At 42.7% G+C, this 24,175-nt stretch overlaps 1 protein-coding gene across 2 annotated transcripts in view; it reads left to right on the top strand.

Moving 5' to 3' along the window:
• Nucleotides 1-24,175, top strand: part of LOC119653603 (KN motif and ankyrin repeat domain-containing protein 2) — an 87,145-nt gene that overhangs the window by 8,386 nt on the left and 54,584 nt on the right. The window contains exon 1 of one of the 2 annotated variants that reach the window (XM_038058358.1): nucleotides 9,801-10,357. The exons of the other annotated variant lie outside the window; for it this stretch is intronic. The gene's annotated coding sequence lies outside the window, so the exon portion shown is untranslated. Of the gene's footprint in view, nucleotides 1-9,800; nucleotides 10,358-24,175 lie in introns of those variants that run through there. 2 annotated transcript variants of the gene reach the window in all.

Raw genomic sequence — 24,175 nt, 5'->3', positions numbered from 1 at the left:
ACGTTTCAACATGAAGCTGTTGCAAGGTGAATTGGTACACTGCGAGATCGGTTGTTACCAATGAAAAGGCTAGAGCTGCTATACTGCCGTTTGATCACTTCAAAGCACCTGGCAAGGATGCTATCTTCCCAGAGTAGTAAGCCTGGGAAATATGACTATTCAAATCGAAAGAACTTCAGGCAAATCAGCTTAACATCATTTTCGCCGAAATGTCTGGAGCGGGTGGTTGAGCGGCACATTCGCGAGAAGGCGCTAAGGTCGCACTCACTAAATGAAAACCAACATGCTTACCAACGTGAAAAGTCCTGTGAGTCTGCTCTTCACTTTTTGGTTTCAAATATAGAGGAAGCAGCTCTGAAAAGCGAGTACGCGATGAGGCTGTTCGTGGATATTGAAGGCGCATTCGACTATGGCAAGTGTTCGGATAGCTGAGTGGTTAGAGAAGAGGGTTGTCATACGGATGGCCGCGGTTCAAATCTCACTGGTGGCAGTGGAATTTGTATCGTGATTTGACGTCCCAGAGGGTATGGTGTTGATGAAACTTTAATTAAGTGGATCTACACTATGCTAACGCAGAGATTGTTGCTGACGTGGGTATTGATCGTTACCTAACAACGGAAGCGACGAAAGGCTGCCCTCAAGAAGGTGTGTTATCGCCACTTCTGTGGAGTATGTAGATCGACTCACTACTATGCGAACTGCAAACTCTCATAGCTTATGGGCTCTGTAGGCGGACATTTGCCTCGACATGGGGCTTAGGCCTCAGGTAGTAATGCATCCGTTGTGAGGTGGGTGAAGGTGAAACAAAAGAGTTTTCGCTGTAAACTAGCCACACTGCAAATAACTGTGTGTCTGGGTATCCGGCGCAGCTCTGAATGCATTACTCAATTTGCAGCCCTTGGATTTGTTTATTCAGAGTACTGTATTGAGAGCAACTCATAGACTAACTTAATTAGGTCTATGGGGAAACAGTGGAGGTGGGAACAAGGAGCATTGGAAGAGTTATTGGGAGATGTGGATCCATTTCTCGCAATACCTTCTGATTCTCAGATCCCCACACATCTGTTTGTTAGAAGATATGAAGTTATTTTGAAACGAAGAGAAAACTGTGACGAACCAGAAGAATGCATGTCAGGATATACTGACGTCTTCGGCACCGATGGCTCAAAACCAGAACAGGGTTCTTGAGCTGGAGTCTACTTTTTGAATAAAAACGAGAAATGAGCTTTTCCCTCTGCACAATATACAACGCGATATATATACAAAGCGATAGTCCAGCTGCATTGAGGGCGTTGACTAGTATTGTGATCACTTCAAAAATCGTTCAGGAAATGTAGAAACCGATTGAACTCTGTTTCTAGATTCAATATGGTGGAACTACTTTAGGTACCCGGTCATTGTGGTGTGAAATCCCGGATGCTTTTGCAAGAGAGGGCTCAATTCCTCCCGTGATAGGACCGGAACCAGTAATTGGGGTGTCAGTATTATTGGCTAATGCCGTTATCAAAAACTGAGAACAACCATAACAAAAACATAACATAATGACATGTGGCTGAACCTTAATGCTACTAAATACACTAAATTTTTCCTGTCAGAACCAAACAAATATACGACAAAGTTTATCCTGCCGAAAAGCAGGAAGACTTGCAGAAGTATTGCAGGCATTCTGACCGCCCATAATTCACTAGCTGGATATGGGTTCAGAATAGGAATTCTGCAAGATGATACGTGTCCTTCCTGTAATGAAGAAGCGGAATCCACGGGACATTTTCTGAGGCCCCGCCTATGGTCGCGTGAGACATCAGATTTTTGGTGTGATGTGTGATGTGCTACAACAGCATTGGGTAGCATCACATCCAATCCGGGATATTTTTTTAGACGGGGGAATCGAGTACAATGGGCCATTAGAGTTTGAGTGCTGAGGCTTTGCGTCTCCCCCCTCTCAAACACACACACACACAATAAGCCGTCAACAGTGGGCTAAGAATAAAGGTAGACACAAATACCCATCAGGCGATTAGGCTGGATTATAATAGGCACCTTTCGGTCCGGAAAAGGATTAGATGATCACAAGTCCAATCCGTCCGTTAGTAGAATATAAATCAAATTTGGGTGTCTTTACATACAAATATTTCGGTGCACCTATTTTGAATGATTCAGATTGCCATGGTTTTTCATTATATTTATGTTGCATGTTCCAATGTAGATAAATTCCAAAATATTGCAAAATAACAAGACATTGCATAGAAATCGGTGAAGCAAATCCTCATAATGGCATCATTTGTATGCACTGAGTGACGGCTGAGTTACAAATAGGCAAAAACACCATTTGCACCAGCATTTGCTTGACTATGTATCTAAACGCAAACACTTCTCGTATCCATTTATTTCATCATTATCAAAGATTATCATCAAATGCATGCCTATTACATCAATGAGCAACTTCACCAAAACGGTTTACGGTGTTTTGCATGGGTTCGTGACATTTTTACAATATCACATCACCATAGTATCCACACCAGTGATCGTAGCACTAACGTCAAGGTGTCTTGGAACTTTAAGCCCCTGGAAGCGCATCTAACTATCTTTAAGATTCGTTCAAACGATCAATCAATCGACTGCGTACGCGGATTCTGTGAAGATGATTGCTCGACTAATGGGCTGTGATTGGCATCACGTTTTCGAAGTGGTAGCTTATAGTGTTCATTAGTGGGTCGAATTGAATACCGCCGACAATTCATTGAGGAAAACCATTAGTTGAAATCGTTCTTGACGGGGCTTGTTTCTTATGTGATTTAGATTACGTCATTGTTTTTGGACGGAAAAAACATCATTGACCTCACCTTTTCCCCACCAATAATTTCGTAGTTATGAATCGAACGTGTAAATATTGAAAAAACATGTTTTGCTTGCAAACATCTTTAGCGGATTATACTTTGGTTTGTTGGCGCTCATCAATATGTCTTCGGTCTTAATAGATTGTTCTTCAAATTCAAATTATGTGACACCAACTAGTTTTCATATATGCGTAGTTTCGCACAATTTAGATGATAACCAAAGGTGTAAATTTTAGTCAACAAGATTCAATATTTGAATAACTAAAAAACATGATTCATAAATTCATTCAATGACAAATATTTTATGTTGTTTAGAACGTTGCTGCTAATGAGTTTCTTATACATACAAGGCGGTATCAAACATACGGCGAATAACTTTTTCTGGAAGCAGAGTAATAAGTTTGTTATAAATTTGACTTAATTTCCTGCAAAGTGCTCTCTTTGGCGAAAGATGTATTTATCTCATCATGGTATGGATTGAAAGCATTTCTGGAAGGCTTCTTTGGGATTGGCTTTCCATTGGTATACTTTAGCTATCTTAAAATCGGGAATGCCACGTTTTTCTTTCGGCGCGATTTTTAAGGTTTTCTAGAAAAGTGAGAAATGGTCCTTCCCTGCCGCTTTTTCTTAAGCGTTATATCCTTCTAGGCTCTTCCTAAAAAAGGCTTATTGTGCCGCCAACTGCATTCCTTACATCTTGGAATTCGAGCTTTTGCGGAATGATCGTCTCAACTTGTAAGGGTCTCCTCAAGACAAGTTCAAGCTGTTCCCTTTTACTAGCAAATCATCGGCACACGAAGAGTATGTGCTCCGGGTCCTCGTATTCATTTAGACATTTGGGACAAAGGGAGAATCTTTCTATCCAAAACCATGTAAATACCTGCAGTTTCAATCATTCCCAGTCAGAAACTGAGCCAAGTGATAATGGATATCTTTACAGCTGCGCATAATCCAAGGCTGGGCATCTGGAATGAATCTATGCGTCCACCTCTCAGTGTGAGAATGATACCAACGTTCCTGCCACATCCTGATTATGCGTGTTCTCTTCTTCCGTCGTTGATTTTCGGCATTATAGTCACCGCGTGCTTTCGAGATGTCTTCGCATTTCCTCAGCCAAAATATCAATGTTAACCATTCCCACAACTACGAAAATTGCCTTATCCGATGTTGTTCGGAATCTGCTAGTAATTTTTAACGGTCTCAGGGGATACTGAAGATGGTTTCCTCCTATACGCCTAAACGTTGGGGCCTTTGCCCAAACTGGTGCTACGTACAATAGAATGAGTAAGCACACTCGGACTAACAACAACGTCCTCGGTGATTTGACATCATGCTAGTTAACGCAGCTACAATTTTGCCTACTTTCTCACCCGCGTAGCTCAAGGGTTCCTTAAAGGCCAATCGATGATCCAGCATATTCCTTAGGTATTTGATGAAAGGCTTGGACTCTACTGTCATACATACTGTCCCATACGAAACGTTAGGACTTCTGTCCAACCCAGCTGCGTTTTAGCCCCTCACTTTTCGCAGGCAATGGTAGGATCATCCTTGGTCATTCTTGGGATATTCTTAGGGGGATGGTTTCTTTCGGTCGCAGTGGTGTATTTGCTTTGCAGTGGAAACAGAGCAGTCACTATTCTTCTCAATAAAACTGGAAATTTGATCTGCGGGGTCCTGTTTTCAACTTGGTCTCCTCACGGGTTTATGTTTGCCTCTTCGCACAACTTTTTACAGCAATTGCGATTACCCTCACGGATTGCCTTACGCAGCTCTCTCCGACTAATTTTGTACCTCGCGTTTCTGTGTTCAGTTTCCTGCTCATCGTTGACAGTTGCCTGATTTCGTCATTCCACTACGGTTTCGGTAATTTGTGGTCGTTATATCTGCGCCTTCACATAGAAGCATCACAGGATTCGACCACATTTCTGATAATTTACTCAGATTTTTCTATCTCTGTACCTATTGTTGGCTAACTTTCCTTAAATGCTTTAGCAAACATTTTCTTGTCAAACAACTTTGAACTCTACCATTCCATCCAACAAGACTTTACGTCTCTCAAATGCCTCATTCACTTGGTCTCCATTACACTAAACTCGCCCTCCTAGGCATTCTCCGCTTTCTGCAGCGTAGCCCTTGTCATCAAAAGTGGCATCGCCGCATTCAGGATCTTTCTCACAATTACGTGCCATGTTGCTTTTATCACACCGCCGGCATCGGTCAGACCTATCGTGCTTGCTTCTGCAGGACCTGGCTATATGACCGTACTCCAGACATTTAAAACACATAGCAGCAGATGTTTTCTCCCGAATCCTAAAGACAACTCATCCGATCTTGATTTTGCCAGTTTCCAGCAACTTATTTGCCCAAACAACTGACGAATGGCGTTTGGGTGCCATCGTATGCTTCGCGTAAGTTTGTCGCACTAGTTCCCTCCATATGTCATTCTTCGTAGTAATTTCGTCAAGGCCCTTTACATTACACTGCCTAAGGATCTTCTGATCAAGTTCTGGTAGTTAAGTGTCCTGTCATCCTGCGTCTTTCCGAAGCTCCAGGAGCAGTTTTTCTGTCTACGATCTTCTACTCATTGTGACATCGTCTCCCATGCTACCTAGCATCGAATCCTCTTTGACCTTCCGCAGAATTTCAGCGCTAGAAAGTTCACCTCTGTTCTGTTTAACAATCACATCCGGACGGGCTTCCTTAGTTTTACTTGCTGTTTTGACATCATAGCTGTCCAAACATTTGCTCCCATCTTCTGGAATTTCATTTGGAAACCCGATCTGAAATCCAAACGTGGCATTCCTTCCGTTACTGGCACTTTGGAGATTCTACTTTTTTCGGTGTTGGAAGCTTTACAATAGCATCCTCCATTCCTTCTCTGCTACTCTTTCCGCCCTTTATAGCTTTCCACTTTGGACCTGTTTGAGTGGCTCGTTCCATCATTTCGGTAGCAATAGGTAGAAGAGGTAGGATGTTGTGTTGGTGGTATTTCGTGGGTAATTGCCATCTTTTCGCTTCCTGCTACCACTGTGCTCCATAAGAAATCCTATTTATCTAGCTGCCCTTCCCCCTCTTTTAACTCCCCACCTACCAAACAGTAGACAGCTGGCGAAAGTTCCGTAGGCTTTCAATAATAGCTCCCCCTACACATCTCCTGAGTTAGTTGAACTAAATTTATGAATTTAAAAACAGTTTGAACTCCATTTGAAGATTTAATTTCGCGGAACTACTCTAGGTACCTGATTATTGTGGTGTAGAGGGAAATAAAATTTCGAAGGCCTTAGTAAAAGAGGGTTCAATTTGTCAGGACTGGAACTAGCATTGGTTTGTCAGTAGCACTAACTAAAGCTACTATCAAAAACTGGAAACAGGCTTCCAATAAAAACCAGTGGTGGAGTCTAAATCCTGCTGGACACATCAAAGTTTTTTCATCAGCATCAACGGCGCAACAACCGGTATCCGGTCTAGGCCTGCCTTAATAAGGAACTCCAAACATCCCGGTTTTGCGCCGAGGTTCACCAATCCGATATCACTAAAAGCTGTCTGGCGTCCTGGCCTACGCCATCGCTCCATCTTAGGCAGGGTCTGCCTCGTCTTCTTTTTCTACCATTGATATTGCCCTTATAAACTTTCCGGGCTAGATCATCCTCATCCATATGGATTAAGTGACCCGCCTACCGCAACCTGTTGAGCCGGATTTTATCCACAATCAGACGGTTGTGATATCGCTCATAGATTTCGTCTTTATGTAGTTTTTTTATCCTGCCGAAAACAGGAAGATGTGCTGAAGTATTGTGGGCGTTCTGACTGGCTATACCTGGCATACCTGAAGCAACACTTCAAATTGTACTGAGAGAAATTTTTCAGGAGACTTCTAAAAAAGTACTTTAGTGCGGTTAGAAGTATGGCTTCAATGCTTGGTATTCTAATGTTCAGAATAGAGAATTCTGCCATGGGGTAGGCAACTCTACACTTCCCGAGATTTGTTCGGGTTTCGGAGCTCAAGCGTATCACGTTCGCCTCAACTTGCAGCGGCAAAGAAAACCTTAGTTTCCTACCCTCGCTAACCCACTTCCAAATTTTGGAAGTCAATCAAATATTATGGATTGATTCACATGCACGAAAAAGAAGAGTAGCTTCGAAGGTATTCCAAGGATCATCAATGTTCTCCGGTGAGCTATTCAATTTGTCTGTTGTGCGGTCAGCAATGTATAATATTTTTCCCACTGTCGAACGAAGGTTTTTCAAGGTGCACTGTGTGGAGGTACGATGATTCTTGCTCTTTGTGAGAAGCCATGGATACAACAGGCAAGAGAACGTGAGGTGAAGATCTCATTCGAGGCTGATCCCAGTGTTCTTTGTACAACTAATAACGATTTTATCGATATGATCGCACGCATGTTGCAGGTTAGTTCAAACCAGTTTGCGTTTATGAGAGAGTCTGTGCTCGATTAGTGTGCTATCAATCATGAAGTGGTTGAAGCTGCAGAAAGCAGTAAATTTCTCACCATAGTCATTAGAGTTCCCAAGAACGTGTTTTTTCTTCACATATCCGAATAAGATGTTATCGTTCTCTTCTGCATCGGAAGTCTCAATTTGGAGATGTCCTCCATTCTGGACCGGAATCTCACAGTTAATATTTTGTCTGATATCGGAAGGATGAGGATATGAGAGATCGCCGAGTGGATGCAATAAGCATTAACCCGACAAGTTTTCAGTCAGGCTTCCTACAGGACAACAAAGCAGTGGGGTGGAGTGCTTCCTTGAGTTCACAAGCGAGGTCGGCTTGTCGTGATCGGTTTCGCCATTTGGCTCTATGGAATGCCTGATCTGGAGGCTTTTAAATCCCCATCCAGCGTATCAAGTAGTGGTGTAAGATAGTATGGGGAAGTACTGTTTCTTTTTGACTATTGTTTACATTTTGTCTAGATCAGATGATTTGTTTTTGGATGGCACTATTCCCTCCAAAATGGTCTATCAAAGTGGATTGGCACGGAAGTGTGGTTGGATGAAGAGGTCTTGTATGAATTGTATATGGTAGAAAGATGGGATAGATTAACGTTAGCGAATTGATTTGATGAAATAGGTTTCGAATCTTTCGTCGCGGTTGATGAGTACTGGTCACTGATATCGGAAGTTGCTACTAGGAATGGGTCGGTGTTGGGCGATTGGGCGTAATAGAAATGCCACTACTGATGAAAAAAATTGCCGAGGTAAGATTGATGGCTTCGATTATTGTAGGTGAGAAGGAATTGATGGTGTTCGAATTGTCACGCAATTGTCAAGTACTACGGCAGAATGGTATATATCGCCATTATTATGGAGTTGCACTGGAATAATGCTGTTTTTTAGAGCTTACTGGGCCCGCATCTTGCCTACTCCTTGTTTGGTCTATTTCTCTATTGTACATATAAATAAAATTTTTTTTGCAAGTAATACAAACGAAAACTGCAACTACACAGCTTTAATTTGCGGAGAACAATACATTTTTTTCCGATATGTCAGTTTTTGCAAAAACGGAAGGCTTTAAAAAAAAGGATTCAAAATTTTCGATAACTGTAGACTTTTGTTCTAGTATACTGCCTTCTTCGGCAATGCCTGTTTAGTTGTATTGATGACGTTACGAGACGCATAAGCTTTGCTAGCGATAAGGCACCCTTAAACCCTAGTTTTGGAGGACCAGCTTAGCTTCCAATTGTTTCATCTTGGTCTTTGCGCAGAGCAGTGATGTAGTTGTTCTATCACTGAAGTTGAGTAGAGTAGAGTTCGCAATGATGCCCTTCGGCATAATGGATCCATCGGGGAATTGCAGGATTGGTAACTTCGGCATTCCCTATGAGCCAGAATTTCGTCTGAGAGAACTTCATCTCAGCAATACCTGACTGCCAAGTTCTTTCCATCAAAATTTTTGTTGTAATTGTCATCGATGCGAGCCATTGAAGAGGATCGTAAATCATAGAAATACTCGGTAGAAGGCATTTGTTTGTCAGTTTTCTTAGTGGATCATTTTTCATCATTGTTGGACGAAAGTCGCCCTCATAAGGTTTCATTATCTTAAAGGGAATCATTGCGAGTTGCACGAAGGCTTTTTAATGATAAATCGATATATATATGTTAATTGAGTTTGAGAATTGAGGAAGTTTTCAGCCCGCCCCGACTGAACGACGGACCGGACCGATTAGGAGTCAAACTAACAAAAACTTCAAGTCGGCCTAGTTTAGACTTGCTTGAACACATGGCGTTTTTCACTTGAATATAATTCGCACTCATGTCATGTTTGTATAATGTATAAAATATTGACTGAGTATCTTCTTTAGCCACTTTCGATCACACTTCTCCCAGGGCAAAGGAGAGGCACCATCTGATGATTTGCCTTTGCCCACAATTTTTGCAAAAACGGAGCGCTTTTAAAAAAGAAAGAATTCAAAATTTTCGATAACAATCGCTCGAAAATTATTTATAAAAAATACTATGCATCGTATCGCAATAATACTGTATTTTCTCCTGTAGAATGTAATTATAAATATAATATAAATATATAGTTAAAATTTCAAGTCAATCGGTTGAGATTTGTTCGAGTTATGAGTCTAGTCAACTTGAAAAAGGCGTGGAAATTTTAGTAGGTTCGTATCGTACTAAAAGGGGTTGCGCCAAAATTCAAAATAGAAATATTTAGATACCTGTCTCAGACCTAGTATTTTTAAGGCGTTGAGGTACTTTTTCAGCAAAAACAACAAAAGATTGGTTTTTGAAAGTGCTACAGTGGCCTATCTTTTTTGAACATAATTCTCCATTGCTAAAATTGTTCATCTTACGCAGCTTTCATACGCACTGCACTGGGAATTTCGTCACTGAAATTTTTGCCTCTCTTATCTTATCACGAGAATGCCATTATCAGTAGTTGGGGATCGCATGTTTTTACCAGCTATATAGGTTGTATCAGATTTGCACCTGTACGTCCGGAAACCGCCTTGAATGTGATACTATCAGTTTGGTATTGTTTTTCATTAAACCATTTTCCACCGATATGCAAATGAGTGTTCTGTCGTCTTCCGATAAGGGAAATCGATCGTTCTGTTGCCAATAAAATTATTAAGTAGAAATTATTGATCGTCTTTTGGTGGTAGTGGTTGTTTGTCGTTATCAGCAGTTAATTTAGTAAGCCATGGGAACGCTACAATGAGGCGGTAACAGCATGTGTGTACATGAGATCATCGTGAAAAACTACTTATTCTGTAAAACTTTAACATTATACGGCGTTCAACGTTCAAAGATCATAAATTACTCGAGAATCTTATTCTCATCTTTTGCATATTAATTACGTTTTAAACGTAGTTTACCTGGTTTCGTGAATATATTATCTTGTGTTTGTGATGGTGAATTCTAGTTATTATTTTTTGAATATGAGCCAGATAGATATCTGGTATAAAATAATGGTGAAGTGATAACCCGTGATGCGGTTAGGTGTTCAAATATAACCTGGTTTTTGTTGGGATTAGGAACGACAGCAGATGAAGCAAGTATGTTACTTTTATAAATTTCGTAATTTAAAAAAGGTTTCTGTGCCAAATGAAGATAATTTTTTTATATTGCTTGGAGCGTTGATTAGTTTCAGTGTAATATATTGAGTAGCTTGATGTACGTATGTAACAGAGTTCAAAGTGGTGAATGGGGTCAATCTATGCTTGTGCAGACATTCATATACCATTGGTATCAGCGAACTTAATTAATTGAAATAATAAAACTTGTTGTTTCTTATTCGTTGGTGTGGGTATTTATTCTTGCAAATACCGATATTTCGGGAACCACTTGTTCCCTTCATCAGTGCAAACAAGTTTCTTAATTAGCTAATTGGATAAAGACCTATCATAATTCATTCTTGCGGTGGTGAACTTCATCTTTCCTCACGACTTTCTGAGTTATTTGTACAAAGCTAAGTAAATGAAGTTCATTCCATGTCATGTCCGTGGAAGCATTTTCTGTAAAATTTTCGCTCCCGTTTTATAATAATGGGTTGCACGGAGAAGTTGACATAATCCTGCAAACCGAATGATTCAAGTGGTGATGTCAGTTGGAGGGAACTCCGGCTTTTTGCTTTTATGCTCTTCCGTGACATGAAGTGCTATCTCTTCTTAATTATTGGTTGGGCTATGACTAAAGTTGGACCTTGGCTTTCAGAACTTTTTCTGAACACCTTCACCAGTTTTGAATTCGCTGCTCGCGGTGATTGAATTCTCCCAGTGCGCCCGGTAAGTCTGAGTGATTTGTCAGCTATATTTTACCCGATGGCGTTTCTCTTTAGTAAGCGTTTTTTAGGGCTTTGTAAAAAACAAAACTTTGTTAATGTCCGTTCACTGTTTCTCTGTCACATACACTTTGATCAGAAAGCATTATACCTCACCTCACACATGCAGTGAATAAAATCAACTTACGTTGAGTTCAAGGGCCTACATGCAAAAGGAGAGGATACATGAATATAGCCATGTGGGGCATTAAACAATCGTGAGCTGATTAGATTAACAGTATCGTTAGAAGCAGGTCTTAGTTTTGGCATAAGTTGTAAGGGGGAGTAAAGAAATCAGAAAGTGCTCACTTATTTTATGGACAGTCCCAGAATTCTAGGCTTCAAAATTCTCCCTATTCCCATATCCCCTGAAATCAAATTAATAATAGTAAATTACTATATTTTCCAAATTCCATATAATAGTATATTACTTTTTTCCTAACTATAAAGGATCATAATGGAAAGTTTGATGGAAAGTGTAAACTCAACAAAAACAAGGTTACGATTTCCATTAACTGCTCCCTAACACCTCCCCATTTCAAGCCTGGGGTTCCTTCAACATTTGTCTCCAGCTCTTTCGGTCCAGTGAATGTGTCCTCCAATTTGTTTACACTTAATAGAATTTCATGGTTGGCGTCCACTGCGTATTAATATGTCTTCCCTAGTTTTCCTACTGACCTACTTGTCAATTTTGCCTTTGAATACCCTCGCGCCATTATACACTTTAGATGACCAGCTGAATGGAGGCTCTGTAGTCACATCATGGTAGAACCTTGTGGTTCACCATAGATTTCGGACAACTTATTATTGTACGTGATGCCCTCCTCCCTCGCCCCTTGCGCCCCTAGCTGACGTTTCAATAACGTAGCAGGTGTAATGTCGCTCGAAGTAGAGTTGACCGGATTCTATTTTGACCTAATGTTATCAACCCGGTTTGTGGCTGTCTAGCTGCGATAGTTCCTTTTTAAGTTTTTGTGCAACAAAACCTTATTAAAATCGGTTTACTGTCCCTCTGTCTGTCCGTCACACGCATTTTTTTCGGAGATGGTTATAGCGATTGACACCAAATTTGGGAGAAAGGTGGGACTATGAACGCTCACGCATAAAGTGAGTTACATGCTTTTACGTCGTATTTAAGGAGGGGGGGGGGGCATATATGCAAAAGGGAGGTGTTCATTTTTTTCCACCAAATATAGTCATATGGACTATTTGATGGAAAGGTGGGGAGTGTGTGGGGTCGAAAGTGATAATTTCTTTAATGGTCCCATTCTCAGAAACTACCCAAACAAAAAATCTGAAAAAAATCGAAATGCTATGGTGCCTAGGATCCGAAATACCCCCCAAACTGATATCTATTCAAGTGAAGTTAATAATAGTATATTACTATAATTTTTTCAATTAGCTGCAGAACCCCCCTTAAATTTATCCTAGAACCACGAAATTTTGCTGCTTAGGCTATAATATAGAGCATGATCCTGCCAAGTTAGGTGGAAAACGCACTATTCAAAACCTTGCATATCAATATCACGCAAAAGTGGATATTCTCACATAATATATGCATATATTATGCACTAGATACTAATGGGACAAATTCACAATCAAATGTCTTTATAAAAGAAATACACAAAGTCTTTCATACCCTTTTGGGTATTCTCGCTATTTATACACTTTGCTGGATGGAGGCTTTCTAGTCACATCATGGTCGAACCTTGTGGCTCACCATAGATTTCATACAATTTATTGTAGTAACTGACGCAGCCCTTCAGGTGAATTCTTGTACTCATTTCGTCAGATTCATTTGGGCCCTTTTTAATCTTACTTTCTTGATATATAAAGTTGTCGTTTTCAAAATTGTATTCATCAATAGCAATGTTCTGTCTTAGCCGGTGTAATGTCGCTCGAAGTGCAGTTGGCCGGATTCTATTTTCACCTGATGCTACCAACACGGTTTGGGATGTGTTCGTCCAGCTGCGACAGCTCCTTTTTTATCCACACTAATGCGATCGTGGAGTTGGACCAGTAGTGCACAACGGATATGTTTAGATGCATCGTTAACATTACAAGATGCATAAGCTCTGCTAGCAATAAGGCACCCTTAAACCCTAGCTTCACAGAATCACCTTAGCTTTCAATCGTTTCATCTTGGTCTTTGCACAGAGGAGTGATACAGTTGCTCTGTCATTGAAGTTGAGTTGAGTGTTGTCCACAATGATGCCCTTTGGCATAATGGATCCATCGGGGTATAGCAGGGCTGGTAATTTTGTCATTCCCAATGTGCCAGCATTTCGTTGGCGGGGATTTAATCCTTGCCAATACAAGACTGCCAAATTCTTAACATTGCGAGTCATTGAAAAGGGTCTTAAATCTCAGCAATTTTCGGTAGAAGATCAGATCGTCAGATTTTTTGGTCCACCAATATTTCATCATTTGCAGGAAAAAGTCGCCCTCACAAGGTTCCGCTATCTTAAAAGGCATCATTGCGAATTGCACGGAAGCTGTTTAATAATAAATCAAAATATATACAGTAAAGCGCCATAGACAGAGTGATTTGAGAGTGGAGGCATTCCTCTTACAGCGGATGTGAGTGGTGGGAGTGGTATCATTTGACAGAGGAAGATGGGAGGTTTGTTGTGACCTCATTCAGTCGCCAACATGGAGTAGTCTGAAAACCTATTTAGAAAATGCGCATTCAATCATCCACGTGCAACGTCCCTTCCATTTAAGGTTCAAAATTGCCCCCTGCGGTCGTATCTCCGATCGAAATTGAATTGTTTCCTGGGTGAATGCATTCGGGACTAGTGGAAATGTGTCGTCAATCAGAAAGGTGCATCTGAGCACCACCACTACTCCAAAAAACATTGATCGGGTTCGGGTTGCCGTTGAAGGGTCTCCCTGGCGATCTATAGTGAGACAGTCAAACATTCTTGACATTTCCAGGCGTTCCACTCATTAAAATCTTCATATGCACCCTTAGAAAATAGGAGTTGTCCATGAATTGCCGGAACGTAATTATGAAGCCAGACAACTTGCTTCTGAAAACATGCTTGCTGTACTCCCGCGGGACGCCGTCATTTTCTTTTCAGACGAGGCACATTTCTACCTCTGAAATGGGATCAGGGGATCTTATTTTTATGAAGAATACAACCGATCCGTTTCGGTTAATTCAGCTCGTTACATGGCAAATGGTGACATCAGTTGGAGGAGTTATTTTCTCTAGTGGTGGTCCAGTGCTGATTAATGCCGTCTTAGACCTGTTTGAAGTCTTCAGATATATAACAGATGTCAACATTTCATAATAGCCAGGAGTTCTCACGGTACGCTCTGAATGCCCAGTGCGTTACTTAGGTTGCAATACCCACCTCTTCCATGGATGAGCGGTCAATTATAGTCTTGAAGTATTTATGCCCCAAAGAAAATTTCTGCGTTGTTTCTCATAAACTTGCTTTAGTTCCAAGAAGTCCGACACCCATCACTCCCGCTGATTGCGCCTCCATCCTTGTCCCTACAGAGGCCAGTTTTTGCTTGAAAACCATGTTTGAATTATTGTTTAGGATAGTGAGGGATCCTAAGTCCACATCCACTTGATGTTGGATCGGACTAAATGGAGAGCAACTTACTCTCACGTTTTATGGTTCACGGATTCCTCGTTTGGGCATGGCCTCTGCCCTGGACGAAACCGTTAGTCCCTATTTTCATGTTTGAATGTTTTCACTACTTGAAATGCTCTTCTGATGTTGTTTGCCAGAATGTCATTGTCAATGCTCCACAGAGTCTTGTCGAAATGTCTGTTCTTCTTAGGCATATGCAATGTGCTGATTTTTCATCATAGCTGCATTTCTTCGCTCTGACAGGGGTTCTCGCCGCGCTACAATGTGCATTGAATGTTAGCTTAGGTTGTCGGTGGCAGTGTTGCAAGCTTTCGTTTGACAGGTATCGCGTCACGTCTTGCCGATTTGGAACTTGAACCCGTAGGGGACACAAGTTCACCGTGCCCATTTGTTTCTTCAAGGATCCGTGATATTGGACTGTAACAGGTCGAGCTACACCGTCGTTCTCAGGTTGGATCTTGCAGATATGCGCCAATGGCCACTTCATCAAGTGATCGAATTTGACCCTAGCACTCAAACTACTGATGAAGTACGTACTCCTGAGACCATCTTCTCCAGAAGGTTTGATGTTTCGCTTTTACTTTCTCACAGTGTTAATAAAGCTTCGCACTGCGAGAGATTGTTCTCCGGGAGCTTATTAATCGGTGGTTGAATTAAAAAATGGAAGAGTTAAGGCTTCAATCTCTTCTTGATTATTGAGGAGTAAAACGATCGGCCTAGAATCTAAGCATGCCTCAATATAGTAGAGAATGTTAGTAAACTCCCCAATGAATGGCCACCGTTTCATTGGGCATGCATTCCCATTCCCCAGGCTTCCCAAAGACCTCCATAACGCGATGTAGCAACTGGAATCAACTTCCAACTTTCAACCCTCTGGTCGCTGATAATCCAATGCCATACCGTCATATAATTGTGGATCATTCAGGTGTGTCAAGCAACGTGTTTTGATACACCTCCCCTATGTTTTCCTGGGTGACATAGTACTCACTTAGTAAAAGGATTGGATGTGAGTGACCGTTGGAGATATCTGCATTCCGCAGTCTGTGCCAAACCCTAAGCTGATCTTACTGGTCAATGAGTGGATGTAGATTTTGTAACCTTTTTGTGATCGGATGTTTCTTGCTCAAATCCTTGATTTCCGTATTAAATTCTACCTCCAGAAATATACATAAAATCATAAGGCGAGTGCCGTATATGTTGATCCGTTTCGTCAAATGGAAAAACGTGGCATATAGGCCATGACTCTTATCAGTTTTGAATGCGTTGTAGTATACTATCTTCCTCGGCAATACCAGTAAAGCAAACTGCTTAATCTGAATATCGTCCTTTCAGAAGCCAAGGCGGTACCTCTCGAAGCGCACTAAGCAGGATTCTCTTCTAACCTGATGAATTTTGGTTTTTTTTTTCATGAGCAGATATATGACACCGGCAGCGAGTTTTTAATAAATAAGAATCACAGTCTTTCGTTTACGTGGTCGATTTGATTGAAGGTCCGGCCGTTCAGTGATGTCCATGTCCTTTTGCGATGGCAAAGATGTAGAAAGCATGTAGACTTGGCCCATCGACGAACGTTAGCCTGGAGAATCAGTTCGAAGTTTTGTTGATTTTTGTAGCGAATAGATTTGATCAGTTATGGTGAAGTTATTTCAGCTTCTTTGAGGATATACCTACAGTTTCTTTGATCTCTGCAAATTTTACGAAGGATTGCATTAGATGCGTTCGCTCAACCTTTTTTTTACCTAACCTTGGGACCAGCATGCTGCATTCACATAGACTTGACAACACGGGAGTGGAAAAGGGAGGGGCGGATCCTTCTCGGGTTTTTTCGAGGTTCTGGAATAGAATTTCATCCCAGATTATTATTTCCGAGTTATCACAATCTCGGCAAATGCCGGATTTTACCTAATACTAGCACTAAGTGCCAAGCATTTAGGCTCGGACGACCCTACCTACTTAGGTAGGGGCACTGGTGGTGGTGGCCGGTGGTAGGTCAGTGGGAGAATCCGTCGAGTACTCCCCGCAACATCGAGCACGTATGCAGAATGGTGTACTTCTGCATGGTTTGAACCAGACTGTGCGAAAGTCCCAGGACATCAAGGGAAGCCGTGAGGGATTTAGGTACAATACCTGTAGCTGACAATATTATGGGAACTACAATCACCCGCTCGAGACGCCAAATTTCTTTGATTTCCCGAGCCAATGGCTCATAGTTCACCTTCTTCTCCACGTATTTCCGTTCAATGTTGCTATTATGGGGGATAGTAACATCAATAATATACGCGGAGCGACCCGTCTTGTCAACTAACAGTACGTTAGGCTTGTTGTGTGCGGTATGGCGATCAGTCAGAACTTGCCGGTCCCAATACATGCTGTAAGCAGAACTATCAAGTACTGCTTGCGGCTCATATCGGTAAACCGGACATGTCCCCGTGATCAGCCCATGCTTGTATGCAAGGTTTTGATGGATAACTTTACATACAGCATTATGCCTGGTGATGTATTGCACCGGTGCCATAACAGTACAGCCAGAAATGAGATGGTCCAACGTCTCTAACGCCGAACCACACATTCTGCACTGGTCGTTCTCCACCCGTTCTTTCATGATGAGCTTTTTATAAGCTCGGGTGGCGACCACGCCATCCTGAATGGCACACATGAACCCCTCCGTCTCAGCAAAGAGCTCCCCAGCACACAGCCATCTGTTCGACAGATGCAAATCGACAAATGGCTGCCAAAGACAATTCACGTGTTTACCGTGCATTGCCTTCGACTTCCATTCATCGATCCGCTCTTGGTCGGACTTCACTCCACTCAGAGAATTGAAAGATCGATCCTTCAAGTTAAGTGGAGTCAGTCCACAGTCTGCCTTACAGACAGCCGCATGCAAGGGACTCGCCTGCTCTTTGCTGTGAAAGTAAGCGCGCAGCGAGTCGACTTGGCGATGATGTTGTGACGCCACGTCAACCACGCCCCTACCTCCGATGTCACGAGGCAGGTTCATCCGCTCCACGGCAGACTTTGGGTGATGCATTCGGAATTTAGACATAGTTGTCCGTATCCGCCGCTGGACGTTTTCCAGGTCAGTCTTCGTCCACGGCAATATTCCGAATGCATAAGCCAGTGAAGGGATAGCGAATACATTCAACGCGCTTACTTTATTCTTCTCCGAGAGATGCGATTTCAGCACCAGCTTTATACGTCGCAGGAATTCGGACAGCAGAGCTTCCTTCAGATCACCAACTCGAGCATGGGTTCCTTGCAGAATTCCTAGGTACTTGTAGAAGTCTGTCTCGGTCATAGCTTCGATGTCGAGGTCACCAATGCTATGTCCGGCATGTGGCTCGTGATGACCTTTGCGGATGGCTTGGATTCGACATTTGTCTAATCCAAACTCCATCCGAACATCACGGCTGAACATGTCTATTATTCGTAACAGACTTCTGAGATGGTTGTCAGTACCAGCATACAGCTTGATGTCATCTAGGTACATCAAGTGTGTCAGTTCGCACTTAGCACGTAGGCCATATTTTATTGCAAAACCATGCCCTCTAGCATCATTCAGTAGCCGTGAAAGGGGGTTCAGTGCCATACAAAACCAAAGAGGACTCAATGAATCCCCCCTCCGTATACGGATGGGCTCTGAGGTATTAGCACCCTCAGATGTACGCACCGATAAGGTGGTATGCCACCCTTCCATGACTGTCGCCAAAAACTTTATTAGTTTCGAATGAATGCGATACAGATGTAGGATGTCGATTAGCCAGGTATGCGGAACGCTATCAAAAGCCTTGGCATAATTTATATAGCAACTGAAGAGGTTTCTTTGACCTCTAGTTGCTTGTCCTACAACTACCGAGTCGATAATGAGTTGCTCTTTGCAACCCCTTGACCCAACTCGGCAGCCCTTCTGCTCCTCGGACAGAATGTTGTTGGTCTCGAGGTGCGCATTGATCCTTCCACTAATAATGGACGTGATGAATTATATGAATTATAGAGGGTTGGTAAGCAAGTGATCGGTCTTGTGTCTGCGGGGTCCTGCACCGTGTCCTTCTTAGGGATAAGGTAGGTAATCCCCGCAGTGAGGAAAGGTGGAAATTCCTCCGGCCGACTCATGACCTCATTTATACTGCGTGCCAACCGACTGTGTACGCTGGTAAATTTCTTATACCAGAAATTCTGCACCCGATCCAGACCTGGGCCCCTCCAGTTCTTCGAGATGTTTATGGCTCGTCGAACTTCCTCTTCGGTAACATCCGCGAAATTCATGCCAGGTGTATTGGCATGGCGGGTGCTTTCGACGGTGATCCACTCAGCATGCTCAGCATGCTGGGCAGGTAACCCCCAAAGTCCACTCCAATACTCTTTCGCTTCCGTCACCGAGAACTGTATTGTCTGGGCGCTCTGTTGGGATTCGTTGAGAGATCTGAAAAAGCTCTGCTGGTTCCTCGCGTATGTTGCATTCTGGACACGTCTGGAATAACTTTCGCCATACCGCCGTAACCGACTGCATATGACAGAAAGTTTCTGTTTTAGTGTGTCCAGAATTTCAACTACGGGTGTCTCACAGGGGATGGCATAGTTCCGGTAAACCCTCTGCACTTTATTTCTCACCCGTTGGCTGGCATTGCCAGTGCTGATCTGAATCAGTCTAGCAATGTCCTGCCTTAGTGAGTCCCGCCGACGTTCCAGACAAATTTTCCATGGTGGATCTCTTTTGTCACTCAAACCAATAACGCGAAAGCGAATCTTCTGACCGTGCAATCTGATAGCCGCAACTGCACCACAATACACAAGTGATTGTAGTTGCAGCAGCGACATATCAGCACACAGTCGAGATGCAATCTCATCATTGATTTGAGATAGAATTCCCGGAGTTGCTGGAGATGCATAGAGCCTGGGAATACCTGGTCTATGCAAAGGATCCATATCCGAGAATTCTATACACGCTCTTTGGAATTCGTCCCGAACCTCAGCGGAAACCTCAGCTGGACGGTGGAGAAGAGTGCTTCGGCGAGTACTGAACCTGTTGCCTGCAGTGCGGCGTGGTGTTGTTGATGCCGCCGCCTCTGCCCCCATCGACTCTCGGTCACCAGTTTCCCCGATGACTTCAAGTCGAACACGTTCCCTGATGGTGGCCGGGATTGTGTCGCTGCGAGTAATGAAGCGGTACTGGTCTGCGACTCGTTGCACAATCACGTGCGCGAATTGCGGGAAACGCTCGATGAATCTCTGGTGCAACAAGGGACGGTAAGATGTTGTACCCGCCCCCGCCGTTATTTCGTAGTAGGAGCGGATGATGAAGAGGTTCATTTCTTCAGTCCATTTCATCCGCTTCCTACGTGAACCTGCTGAAGTGGTCGCCACAGATTGTGGCGAAACAGCTGCAGCAGGCGGAGCTGTCGCTGTCCTGGTCGTCGTGGCGCCTAGACGTCGAACCGCCCCACGACTAGCGGTTTCGACGCCGTGCTGTCCATTACGAGAGCCCGACCCAGTCACCAAGTCAGACGACTCCCGCCGGTTATCCGTACCGGACCTCAAATTTCTCCTTCTTCTCATTTTTGGTGGTGCATTTTATCCCTAGCTGCCAGGTATGTAGATAGCTTCCTTAGTGAGTAATCTGCAAGACTGCAAAGTTCCTGCACTTTCCTCACCTACCCCCTGAGACGCTGTGGTGGCGTACAGCCATTCAGACTGAAGTTATCCATCCCTCCTCCTTTCACAACCGGGCTTGGGACCGGCTTCGGCGGATATTATAATTATATATATTATAATTTTTACCCTTCTTGTCCGAGTTTTTAGCGTTCGGATTTTCTCTTCACAGCCCAGCATATATCATACTGCTTGGGGGGATTGCAGGTTATGACATATGATCGGACGTCTGTGCAACTTTGTTTGCCTCCCTTTCCTGACTGACTAGTCAATAACTTCATAAATGGTGGAATTTGTTTTGTGTATCCATAGGACAGATCCTACATCTACCGCTGATCGCAATATGGCCAATTTGATTGATCAATAAAGAAGTTCAATGCTCTGTATTTATCAAAGAGGCTACGAGTAAATACATATTAATTCCTTAAAATGACAGAAACTGCTACTTCGAAATCCCTGAAATTACCTCCATCACTTTTCTAATTACGGAAAAGATTTCAACACTTTAAAGCAAAAAATATCGTTTGTTGCACGACTAGCAACCAATCCGATGCATTTTCTCAGTATCCGCCATGCGATCCAGCTTCATACTTCGATATCAGTGCGTTGGCAGCAATTCGTATCCTGTCCTTTTTTAGGCTCTGAATTTATTCATCCGTAAATATGACACGAACATGATTTACGGCTGTATCTTCTTGCATCAGTCCCTTGATGCACATCCATCGCTAGACATGCGACAGAATTAAAACTGAAAAAGAAAAATCCGAAGAAAGTCCCAAAAATAAATTTCCATGTTATTGCATAAAGTAACGTGTGCCCGGTGCATTTGAATCTTATATCTAAGAGCCTCCGGTGCATTAAGTTAGAGATATAGGCAACGATTCCAGTATTCGGAAAGATAGAATGATTGATACTTTCTTTTAAGTTTTTAATGAGCTGTTGGAAGACTTTCCGAATCCCATTCCAGTTTCGTAACCGCCGTTGATAAATGAGATTTTCAAGAATTTGGTAGTGTTGTTGCTTGTTTTTCTCGACAATATTGTTGACACTGGTTTGGAATTCGGGGGGAAATATATTGTAAATGCACTGCAGTTGTCATTCATTAGCTGGAGCTAATTTGAGTTATTCGTGGGCAGAGGATACGCTTGATCGAGAAGCTTATCAATGACTGAAAAATGATTTGAAATTCGTAGGGTGATTGGAGTTGAATTTTGAACATACGCAAGGATATACATATACTGTATAGCGAGACAGGCCCGATGATACGAAGGAGGGAAGGGTTTGATTCAACCTGGGAGCAAAAAAAATGAAAGCCATACTAAAAAATAGGTCTAGGGTAAAGATTTTGGGGGTCCGCCTATTATCTCTTTCTTAATTGAAATTTGCCTTGAACCCCCGAGAAAACTCTAGCCCCTGACGACTCTCTTTTTCCACTCTCCAATCATCGACCCCAACCCAAGGGCCCCTGGAATATACACTTTAATAAAATTAGATATATTCTTTGGTATTATAGAAGAGTCCTCCCTTCATTTTCCCCAATGTGTCGATGGCGGGTTTTCTTGTGTGAGTTTCCCATTCATGTGGCAAGCCATAAATAGCTGCTGAATGCCACACATGCAGCCATATACTCGCAAAAACTTGGCTGCACACCAATGCATTACATTACATACACGACCCTAACACCAGAGTAAATGGGCCAAATTTTTCACGTACAAATGATCGAAGAATATGGAACATGTGTAATGCTTTTCTACCACCATACCAATTCAAGCAATGCGCCAGGAGATGGTTCTGCTACGTGTAGTTGTCTTGAACTCACCCCAATTTTTGAAGTGCCGCTTCCCAGACAACTTTCAAAGTGAAATCTGTAGGAATCTTTACAATGATGTATGTGGATTATGGATTAGACTGGTGGAACCACAACGCGGGTATACGGCGGCAAATCCATACGGGATTACAGGAGGTAGTTTTGAGGTAGCCATGGTGCTCGGTTTATGGGTTTATATTTGCTTCGCTCCTGTTAGTCCAATTTTGATAGAGTTCGAAAACATGGTTCGGTTGCCTGCCGATCTCAATGTTGAGATGATAAAACATAAAACCCAACTTCTGATAGGATAGTGAATTGCTTAACCGGTCAGCTTCATTCAGTCATTGAGCTGGATTACTGCCTAAAGGAAAGGATAAATCTACGAAAAGCCTTGAAGGGGCTCTGCTTAGGAACGAATGTAAGTTTTTGGTGGGACATCAGAGAGTTGTAATAGCATCGTTTGTTGAATCAGAAAGGGAGGGATCATGACTGCCGTAAGAGGAAATATCTAATAGTAGCTCCCATAGTAATGAAGGAAGGGCTGCTTGGGACTTGCGGTAAGATAGGGAGAAACCAACCTTCGAACCCGAACGTAAAAAGGCATTGAAGTTTGCAGCAAAGACAATGCAAAACAAATTCACCGAATTGTGCGGAATGCATTGAAGAGGAGGGTTTCCCAACATTATGGGAGTGGTAGAAGCTTGTGTTGGCACCTATGACTGGTAAAACTTCAGGTGAGTCATCTTCTCATTACTCCACACACGCACCTTTTAAGGACCATGAGGAAAATCCTGAAGTGGGTAACGATTGCCGACCTGCAGACTTTTCAAATTAAATTTTTTTCAACAATTATCCCAAGGAAAGATGACTCCGGCATGAAACTGATGCTGAACTGAAGGGAAATTTTGTGTTCGTGACTGTCCCACAAGGCTCTGTAATTTGAACAATCTTCAAGTCTTGGTAGAGAATAACGCTGGATATAGTTACAGAACATCTTGAAGATTTGCTGTATTCACGTGAGGACAGATTCTAAAAGCAGAAAAAAACCAAATTAAGAGTCACTACCACGAAACGTGGTAAAAGAAATGAAATAACTTTGGGGATAACATTGTCCAATTAATATAAATTGGCATATGGGGGAGATAGTAAGCGATTTTCTCTCTATGGCCCTGTATCTAGAAAATTGCTTCTTTTGGGTCAAAAATACCTATTGAGCACTTGTCAAGTCGGATTCGATTTTTAAAAGCCTGCAGAGGATAGTAAGGATCTCCAAGAAGACAAGATTTCGATTACTTAATGTTTGAGGATTAAGTGATCCTGATGGCAGGCCGCACTCGTTTTGAATAGTAATTTACTCCTCCCTCTTAGTGTATGGACAACTCCTTTTGGGCAAATACCTGCTTTTCTTAAAAAAATGCTGAGAGTTTCGTCGTCAGGCTGGAGCTAACTCGTCCGGTCGCAAATACGCTTCTGTGCTAGCCAGGCTCGGGAAATAGGGGACGGTGGGAGCAATTCTATCCCTTACGTGTTATTATACCAAAATTCAGGACTCCTTTCCGGTGCGTGGGTCTGGACCGGATCCTGAAAAATAAACAAAATGGCCTGAGGATGTCAAGACAGGGAGGAAACAGCGCAGGCCGCACCTCACAACACATCCGAGGCAGGGGAAACATCGTTCGAGGATGCGATCCCTAGTAGACCCTCTTTTTCGATTGCGTTACCTGGGTCCGAAGTTTTACGGCTACACGCGCGCGGCCGAGCCGTCATTTTCTTATTTTCATTTTCAGGTTTAGATTGATGACATTTCGATAGGTTGCTTGAGTCCCTCCGTTTGTTCATTTTTCAGGATCTGGTGCAGATTCACGCATCAGAAAGGACATATAAATTTTTATAAAATGACACGTGTAGGATTGAAGTGTTTGAAGGGCATCCCGCACATTCCCGAATCTGACTAGACCAGAAGCGTGCACGTGTTGAGCACTTCGATAGA

Source organism: Hermetia illucens, chromosome 4, assembly GCF_905115235.1.
Source record: "Hermetia illucens chromosome 4, iHerIll2.2.curated.20191125, whole genome shotgun sequence".
Classification (NCBI taxonomy): domain Eukaryota; kingdom Metazoa; phylum Arthropoda; class Insecta; order Diptera; family Stratiomyidae; genus Hermetia; species Hermetia illucens.
This window is presented reverse-complemented; position numbering and strand designations above follow the sequence as displayed.